We start from the raw sequence: 10749 nt of genomic DNA, 5'->3' as shown, positions 1-10749 counted from the left end.
TGCTGCGCCATGACCGGCTCGCACACGTGGCAGCCTCCGAGCACACATCCTCCGGTAATGAAAAGTATTTAGTAGTAGCCTTTTGTAATTCTTTTTTTTGATAATCCTTCCTCCTCTGAACTTTTTTCTTCTTTCTGACTAGAGTTCCTGAGCTTCCATCAACACATGCCCTAACTGCTCTTGGTTCCACTGGGGTGCCTTCTTCCCTTAGTAATTTACTTAACACCCCTTCCATATTTTCGTCACAAAGAGAATACAATACACCAAGACAAAACAAGACACAAACATACTGCATCAATCTTCTCCATTTACTCAAAATAGCCATTTTTCCTCTCGCCCTATCTGCCTCGGGACCAGCAGATTTGCTTCCACCCTATCTAGGGACGGGCAGCTTTGTTTTCGTCACTTACTCCCGAGTGTCCTTGGGCTCCTGGTATGGGACACCATCTGCTGCAGTCCCGCTGCAGCAAAATAACTGGGGGGGGGGGGGGGGGTAATGAGCAACTTGTGTAGATTGATACAGCAAGAGTGGGAGCCATTTATTGTAGGACAGGAGGGGTATATATACATTCCACACAGCTTATCTTAATTAACATAAACTAGAAACAGCAGTCAACCAATAAGAAATCTCCACACTTAATGGCTTGCTGGTACCATCTCACAAACCACTCCCCCTGGAAAAATGCCAGATGCCATCCTGACTTGTTTACAGACTCTAACAACTAAGGGCAAGAAAACCATTACTGAATTTGCTAGATTTCTTTTATTACTTCACTTCCTTGTATAGCATTTGTTAAAGATAGATTGGCTCTAATTTATCAAGTTCCTAGGACAATGCCATACACATACTAAGCAATAAATGTTTAATTTATCCTTCCATATCTGTCTGCCTTTCTATAGTAGGATCCCTATGTTTCAAACAAATATTTTCACTTTCTCAGTATTATGTTTCTCTTACTGTTGATGTATAGAACTGCATAGAAATCTTTTATTATTTGTAATTTTACATGGCAAAATAGGGACTTTGAATTTATATCCATAAGGTTTGATTTGTGAGTTGTTATTTCTTATACAGCACCTTGGAAGCACAGAATTGAAAGGCAGTGAAAAGAAAGACATTGAATTTGAATAAGATAGTGCATTGAGGAAAAAAACACAAGAACCAGCTAATGCCCCACATGTGTAAGGAATGAGAAATTTCGTTAGAGGGTTATGGGACTGTTTAGGCAGTGATAAACAGGTTCAGCATTAGAAGGAAGGATGGGAGGCATCTGAACTAGAGAACTCCCAAGTTCTGTCTTTGAAGTAAAACTCTTCAGTTATTAAATCATGTAGGTGATTGACCTTAGAAAACTGTAGAGTGCTAAGCATTATTAGTATTAACATAATAATTGCTTATGTTAAATTTCTCTTTAACTTTATGGTATTTTTTATTCCATATTGGTTTTCTCTCCTTCATGCTGACTATTTTCATATGCAATTTTTGAGCTGTTCACAGCCTTCAGAGATAATTTATCCATTTGACATAGTGAGAAAACAATATAGATCAATTGAATAAAGCATCAATATAGCATTAATGTCTATTTATCTGTCTATAAATTTGTTATGGTGCTGAACAATTAAAAATTTCATTTATGTTGATCAATTTTTACTATTTCCATTCATGTACTTAGCAGCACATTTTAAGTATATGATAGAAGATATGAAAATAGGGATATAAGTTTTGAAATTTAGAAATATTCTTTTAGTATGTTTAATATTAATATCTAATCACTAGGTATAAACTAAAATATTTATATGGTGGTAGAATGGTAATATTATTAATCCAGGTACTACGAGGACATGATTTTATAAATATATAATCCACCAAGTTCCTGTCATTTGAGCCATGATCATACTTTGAAGTTATAAACTTAATAAACCAGATGTTGCAGTGCTCACAATTTTATTGTTAGAAACATTATTGACCCAACTTCATCTAGGCAGGTTATTTGATAAAAATCACAGAGTGTAAATAGACATGTCAGGTTCAAAAAAGCATTAGCTTAAAATGAGGTCAACATAGGTTAATTCTCTCAGTTCTGTGGGCAGCTGAGCCCTCTCCAGATTCCAAAGCCATGCTGGATGGATAGTAGAGGTCCTCGGGCTGCTAAAAAAGGAACAGGTGCAGCAACAACAGGGCAATTTCCCCCATCAACAACTGCTTGAAAGAGAGGTAGCCCCTGCTTATGCCAAGATTTATGAAGATTATGAATTTAAAAAAATAAAAAAAATAAATTCTTATACTTTCAGATATATGTTATGCATTATTTTCTGTGTATACTATATTGTGCTCTGTGTATCAGTCACAGATTATAATTGTTGGACACAATGCTTAATGTTTAAAAATACATAGCACTGTATTTTCCTTAAACCATGTACATAAGTGAAAAAATTTTAATATATCAAAAGCTAAAAAACCCTCACAACATACTTTGTGTGACTAATATCTTCTCTCAGTTGGTGGCTGTCTTTTAAATTTCTTGTTTGATGACCACAGGTTCTTAATTTTAACAAATTTATCAATCTTATAGCTAGTTCTTTTTTATATTTTGTTATAAAATCTCAGGTTAGATTTTTCCTCTAATATTTTCTACAACACTTGGTTTTTCATAATTAAGACTTCAATTCCTCTTTGACATTAGTTTCATAAGGTGAGAGATAGGATAGTCTTGTTTAATTTTTGCTGCTGCATTATAATCACACATACATGCAAACCACACAATTTAATCAGTTTGATTCCTCAGTACCGCTCCTCATCCCCTTTCTCTGTTTTACTGGTCTCTCTTCTATTTTCATCAGCATAACACTCGTTCCAGACTCAATCTGTGAAAAGTTCCCTTTTCTACACTCAGCTGCAGGTCAATGTCTGTCATGTATTCATGTGTGTGTTCTCTCAGGCTTCAATTCTACTCTACTGGACAGTACAACTACCTCTTTGCAAACACGACAAACTCTAATCACTATAGATTCATAGGAACTCTGGACATTTGCAAGGTGATATCATTGCAAGAAAAAAAATAATCCCCTTACAGAATAAAAAACATTTCCTTGGTTGTATTTTGCTTATTCTTTCAGAAGTCTGGACTCTGTTTTTCATGGACTCCTCTCTACTCTGCTACATAATGAAGGGTGGTAGAGCTAAGAGTTTGTATCCTTGATGGTCCTTTGGAAGATCAGCAGTGCCTTGAAAGAGTTGCCTACAATTATTTTGCATCTGGACAGTCTCTTGGAACATCCAGTAAACCAAAATAATTTAAACAGATGTCCATATTTCAAATAGTATATTGTCCAATATTATCTTTTAAGATAAGGCACATAAATAATTCATAAAGAGTGATATTATAGATATTTCTACTTTAAAAACTTACCATTTAGTCCACCTCATTTAAATCACTGTGAATTATCTTATAATGATACTCTCTGTCTCTTAAAATAGCAGATGAACTCTTGTATCTACTATATCTTAGAATCAAAATTTTCTCAATCATACACCGTTTTCCCCTGTAGTTTCACAACATCTTAACAATGGACATTGGAAGGTTGAGTTTTCTGATAACTAGAAAGAAACTACACGGTCTTTTCTGGTACACCAGCATGTATATCCGAATGAAGGTTAAGGTTAACTTAATTTCTCACTTCAGTTGAAGATCAGTTCTTCTACCCTTTTGTCATAATCCTATCAACTACATAGAGAAGCTGCTCTATTCTTGAGTTATATTTGAATTTGTGCAGGGAATTAAATTTTAGCTTTCAGAAACTGAAAGGTTTTATAGGATGACAGGACCTTTTTGTCTGTATTTACCATAATAAGTAGTGACCCTGGAGTACTAAAGGGGTTTCCATAAGGGGTCTTCAAAGAATAAAGGGGAGTCAGAGCAGGAAGGTGTGAGTAGATGGTGTTTCTGCTGCTGGCATATGGTGTACAAAAGGCATTGCTAAACTCACACATGCACAAAACAACTGTATTTAAAGAAGATTTAAAACGTGGGTGTTAGAAATAGTCATTTACATTGATGTAGTTATTCTTGAGCAGTTGAGGTTTTTCCATTTGAACATCAAACACTGTCCTTATCAAGTTATAAAATAACATACAGGAGCAATAAATTGTCTCTACTGCATCCTGAGCTAGAATTTTTAATTATTTTTGCTGAAATTAAATCCGTTAAAGAAAGTCAATCAGATGGCAAAGAAACTTCATGGAATGTAAGGTAGTCGGCCCATCTAATTACATGAAAGGACAAATTTCATTTGTTCATTGGAGCTTGTATTTTGGACTTTGCTCCTAAGATCAATGAGCTGGGCATTGGTAGCCTTGGACACAAGGATGTTCATAAAGAATGAAAAGTTCTGAGTACGAATTTGCAAACTTTCCTCTCCCCAATTTGTAGGATCAAAGTTGATCTGATTTCAAGAATGCAACAGAGATTCTTAAGCCGATGACACACAGATTCTCGATACTTCTATAATTCTGGGCTTTCCTTAAATTGTACATCAGTATATCTGTCACCCTGCTCTCTTCCAAGAAGCACTTACCTTGGAAAATTTCCTTGTGAACGATCATTAATTTTTTGTTTTCACTCCTGCTCTTACTACTAAAATGTGCCCCGTTTCTTGTTGTTAGTGTCATAATTACTGGAAACTTAGAGATTGCATATGGTGAAGAGGGCTTTGTTATTTTATCCAGAACAGAAAATGGATTTATTCTCTCTCAGATGCTAACAACATTATGGGTTATGCTGAAAACAGACATTATCTTCTCAATGCATTGCCTAGCAGCAGCTGATCATTGGAAAGCTCCCCAAAGTCGACCACTTTGCTTCATCCCCAAACCCAAGCCATGATGCATACCTTACATCTGCATTACTCTTTTAAAAAGTTTTAACTACTATAACAAAATGCAATAGGGTGACTTATAATGAACAGAAATTTATTTCTCCCCATTTTGGAGGTTGAAAATTCTAAGATTAAATCACCAGAGCATTTGCTTTCTGTTGAGCGACAGCTTCCTAATTCATTGTGCTTTAATCAACTTAGTTGACACTGTGACCAAAATAGCTGATAAGAACAATGTAGAGGAGAAAAATTTTATTTTCAGAGCTCTCAATCTATAGACTGCTGATTCCATTGCTCTAGATTCCAGGTGAGGCAGAATATCATGGCAGAAAGCCTTGGTGGAAGAAAGCAGCTCAGGATATGGCAATGAGGAAGGTGGTGGGGGAGAGAGGTCAACAGTCAACAGGTCACGAGGGACAAAATATATACAAAGACATGGGTGACCTAGCTCTTCTGGTCACATACTACCTGCCTAGGATTACCACCAGTTAATCTATATCAGTGGATTAATGCACCTATTAGACTAAAGCTCTCATAACCCAATCATTTCACCTCTAAATTTTCTTGCACTGTTTCATACATGAGCTTTTGAGGGATACCATATGTATATAAACCACAACACAAAAGCCTCTTTTTTCCTACATCCTCAAGACTTAAGGAGGTAAAGAACTCTTCAGGGCCTTTATTATGGGTACTAATTCCATTGATGAGGACTCTATCCTCATGACCTAATCAACTCCAAATGGCCCTATTTTAAAACCATCTCACTGGGTAAGTTTTTGAAATATGAATTTTTGAGTGGAATATAAATACTGACTCCCTAAAACTTATCAAAACTCTTTATTCATCTTGGAACCTCCCTATGTTAGGTATTCCTAGTAAAGTTTTCTTTTAGGGAATTTAGGAGGAATACTCAGGTCTTCTCCTTGCTGTTTCTGAGTTCAATAGCTGTAACGGTTGGTAATAGAAATTCAGAAGAGATTTTTGCATAGAAGTAATAAGTTTAGACATCAGGTAGTTCTATATTATTATTTAGTTATGTGTCATAAGGCATAAAAACACATACCTACTATAGAAAACTTGCTTTCTATACCAGAATCTGGATAATTTCTTCACAAACAGGATTTCATTTCTCCCAAATAATAATTTTATCAGTTTTTTATAAATCCCTGTTTCGTATCACAAAATATCTGAGAGAGTTTAAGAACTAGCCTAAGGTACTAGAAAATGCTTACAGATTCCATAGCCTAGAGGGTTTCAGCCATCCTGGAATCAGAATTACCTTGAAATATCTAAAAGTACTTATAACTTTGTACATACAAAATTGTAATTTAAACCTTTAGACAAAATAAATAAAAATCTCTCTCGGACATCAACACTAATTTTTAGATATTATGGGTCATCCTATAGTTTCTGGGAAATGTTTAATATTTTATGTCATGCATTATTAACTTACAGAATTCAACTGCTTGAAGTAGTGTTCTTTGGTATCAGTAATAATATTAGGATGTTGGTATTTTTTAATGGAAGCATAGGATTTGGTAAGGATAGCTTAGAAAGAAGCAAATATTTTTCCTATAGAAGAATCTATTTCTTGTTTTGCATAGTAATATAAAAGGAAATATTGGGAAAGTAACCAATTTTAATTCTAATTAATTTTTTTCCTATAAACTTAACAAATGTTTTCTCTTCATTTTCTACATAAGGTGTACTACAGTCTAATATCCTTTAAATGAATTCAAGAAAGCAGACTGGCTTACTTGTTGCAGGTTTATAAGTTAGAACACATCAATTGAAGCCAATTATTCCAGTACTTAAAATTTGGCTTATGCAACACCATCAACCCTAAGAAAAATGAGTATAGTGTATAAAGAGTTTTTAGATTATTAAATATTATGTTTTGAAATTTTTATTTTCAAATGTCTGTTAGTGATAATTTTAATATTTAACAATTTTTTTAATATCTAAAGTTTTATATACTTCAAAATTTAATTTATGTCTGTCCTATTTCTTATTTTCTGTCTTCCCCTAAGGACAGATCACATAGTGACTGTTATCTGTATAATATTTCACCTGTCAAGTTTTTAATACCAGTCTAGGCTACTCCTATTTTGTATTATTTAATGCTAGTCTACTTTCATACCTATTTTCCATATTCTTAATTACTTTTGACAGTTGACTGTGCCAGTGCTTAAGTATGAGTGTGCCAGGCCAGTGGATATATGCATATGCAAGGATTTCTGGCCAAAAGGGACTGTAGTTATAGTAACCTCCATGTGGGCTCATCATCCTACTCCATCACTCTGCTTTGGATTGTATCTGTGGGGACTGAGGCAATTTCATTTTCCTATGCTACATTTGCTTGAAATGTTTCATCTTGTTCCTCAGAGCAAGTTTTTCTGTAATTTCTTACAGACTGTGCAGTTTTTAGGTCATATCTTCCCCTAAGCCACAAAATTCCTTCTTATATCCTTTGTATTAGTCAGCTTTTTACAACTATAGCTAAATAACTAAGGCAGATTAATTGACAAAGAAAAGTATTTATTTAGCTAATCATTTTTGAAGCAAGTCCAAAGAGTATGGCTTAGTTTCTGTCCCCACCCTTGGCTTCATCACATCAAAGATGTATCGTTCTGGGTCCCCTGGTATTTCTACCTGTCCTTAAAAAGCCATCAGTAATTCAATGTGGATTGAATTAGAGCAATACTCTAATAATCTAAGTGAATATTCACCTAATGATCTAATTAAATTTATTTACTTACTGAAGGCTCCATCTCTAAATTCCTTAGTCAAATTAAAGTTTTCTACCTCTTAATACCATTACCAAGACTTTATTGATTAAAATGCTTCCTGACTTCTGGAAAACAAACCATATTCAAGATTTTGTTTTTCATTTAGACCCTGAAATCCATGGCTTCTCATACAACATAGAATTATTCCATGCTCAATAAGTCTAGATGCTTAATTCATCTCAGCACTAATCCTAAAGGGCAGACTCTTATGTGAGACCATAGACTTTTAGCTATAAGTCCTTCTGAAACCAAACACAAGTTACAAACTTTGATGATCTATCTCCTTGATGTATATGTAGAAAGTACCAATTAAGATTAAATAAAGGAATGAAAGGAAGATCAGTAGAGGAGGGGAGTGGGAGGGTATTGAAATCAAATTCCTTAAATGTATAATTCTGTCAAAAGGAACACAAATACTATGTATAAATTTAATGCTCTAATAGAAAAAAAACCCAGCGGTAGGACAGGCATTGGGTATACATTTCTATTTTAAAAGGAAGGAATGAGTAATTAGAAAAGAGTAATTGAGCCAAAATAAGACTGAAACCCAGCAGTCCTTAGAGGGTGGACAGTCTGGGCCTGCTGGCTTTGTCGTTACAAGCCACTTGGCCACTCTTTGGGGCTTGTTCTGCATGCTGCCTGCAGCTTTCCTTGAGGGGTGTATCGCAGGGCTGTTTCAGTCTCCTCTCTGGGGTCTCCTCTGTAGTTTCTTTCTGACAGTTCCACAAGGCATTGCTGCCATCAGAGGCTCCATGCAAGAATCCCAACCCTGAACTGCACTTCTGCCTGCTCTTCCAAGGCTTCTTGTGAAGTCTCTATGAAATTTCCATGACCCCCTTGTTTTGCATTCTGTGTCCCTGCAAAACCAACCTAATATGTATGACATAAAGGTGTGCCACCTTCATGTGGTATATTTGAGTCCACATAAACAGTGGCTGCAGCTCTTGAGGTGCTTTGCTGGCTAAATGCAGGGAAACTAATCCCCAAACAGTCATGCATGAACCTGCAGAGAGCACCTTAGTTTCTGTGAAACATTTCTGCTCTTTCAGGATTCTGAGCCTGTGATGTAGTGGTAGCCATAAAGATTTCTGAAATTAGGCTTTTTTTCCCAATTGTCTTACTAATGAGCACATGTCATTTAGAAAGTGGTTTTTCCACTATACCCTTCTGTCATAAATGTGCTTTTTCTCACTCCTTCCCTAACCAGGCTGTGAATTCTCCATATCTTTCTTTTAAATTATACATTTCAGCTTTACATTATCCCATTGGTTCCAACTTCTATAGAATACAATTGAAAATAACCAGGAAGGAGCCTGAATGCTGTTTTCACTACATATTTTCTCCATTAGATATTATAGTCCATCACTTCTAGATTTGGCCCTCCATAAGCTTCAGAGCATAGACACAATTCAGCCACATTCACAGCAGAGGTGTGACAATTGTTGATTCCAGTTTCCAGTAGAATAGTCTTCATTTGCATCTGAGTTCTCATCAGCATGGTCCTCACTGTCCATATTTCTATCAGCATTCTGGTCATGGCCATTTATCCCATCTTTGAGATATTTCAGATCTTTACAGGTTTAAGGCTCTGAGAGCAGTCCCTCTTGGACGCATCACAACATGGCAGGCGGCATGTTGTGTATCTCTCAAATCTATATCCTATCTCCTTCTCCTTATAAAACCACCAGGACTCCATCAAAGTGGCTCCATCCTAATGAAGTAATCAAACCTAATCATTTTTCAAGGTCCCTACCACTAAACACCAAAGTTCAATTAGTTTCTACCTTCTTTAATATCATTGACATAAGATTTTTGTGATTAAATTCCTTCATGAGTTCAGAGAGACAACCCATTTTCATACATAGCCTCCCATGTATTCAATTCATCATGAAAGAATTACTTAGACAACCTCTGTCATACAGTCTTCCAACAATACTTGTATTAAAAAGTGGAGAAGTTTTTAAATATCCTTCAATTAGCATTTTGAAAAACAAAAACCATAAATATGATAATATAATCACCTGTATTTTAAGTTTAACACTGCTTGTATTTTAGTGTTTTATCATACATCTGTATGTAAGGTGTGTTTATGAAGACTTCTTTTTTAATACAAAAATAGTGTAAATTTAAACTTATATGCTTATGTGTCTATATATGACCAAACACCCAATGAACATATTTTATGCTTTTTTAACTTGAGCATTTGTAATCTAATGTCTCTCCAGATCAATAATCTTCAAAAATAATTTGAAACTATTTTGCCATATACTATCATAGTAATAAGGTATAAGATATTAACCAATAGATTATTATTTATAATTCATACAAATTAAATTATAGAACACATTTTTATATAAATATTTAACCTGAATATCAAGAATGATTGAAATTGGAATTACTAGATCAAAAGTATACACTTTAAGAAAAGCACACACATACTTCAAAATTTTGGCAAATTTTTCTTCAGAGAGTTTAGTAAGTGAAAATTTTTATATCAGTTTAACTTTATTTTCATTTTCTTTAATGATGGTTAAATAGGTATGCATATACACATATATTTATATGCATATATAAAGAACAGAAAGTTGATAGCTGAAAATGGCATCAAAATCTTGATTTACTCAGTGGCTCAGGAGGCTGAGGCAGAATGATCACAAGTTCAAAGCCAGGCTCAGCGACTTAGTAAGGCCCTAAGAAACTTAGCAAGGTATATATATATACACTCACACACATACATATATCTATTTATTCATATGAAATATTTACTTATTTATTTATAGGTTATATATATATATAAATTATAGATAATATATATATATATATATATATATATATATATATGTCATTATAATTTTTATTTTTTATTCCAAATGAGTATGTTCAGTGATTCAAATGTTTTAATATTTATATTGCCAAATATAATAAACTTGTGCATTTCTCCTCTACTCCTAGTCTTACAACCTTCTTCTCAATTGCAAAATTAGTTATTCCAAAGTTAGTTATCCACATCTTTTTCTTTGATTTCACTTCTTTGATTCTAATTTTCTTATCTAAGTGTTAAGTCTGCCGCATGCAGTGACTC

This window comes from Marmota flaviventris, chromosome 17, assembly GCF_047511675.1.
Source record: "Marmota flaviventris isolate mMarFla1 chromosome 17, mMarFla1.hap1, whole genome shotgun sequence".
NCBI lineage: Eukaryota > Metazoa > Chordata > Mammalia > Rodentia > Sciuridae > Marmota > Marmota flaviventris.
The sequence above is the reverse complement of the archived record's forward strand: the minus strand, read 5'-3'. Positions refer to the sequence as shown.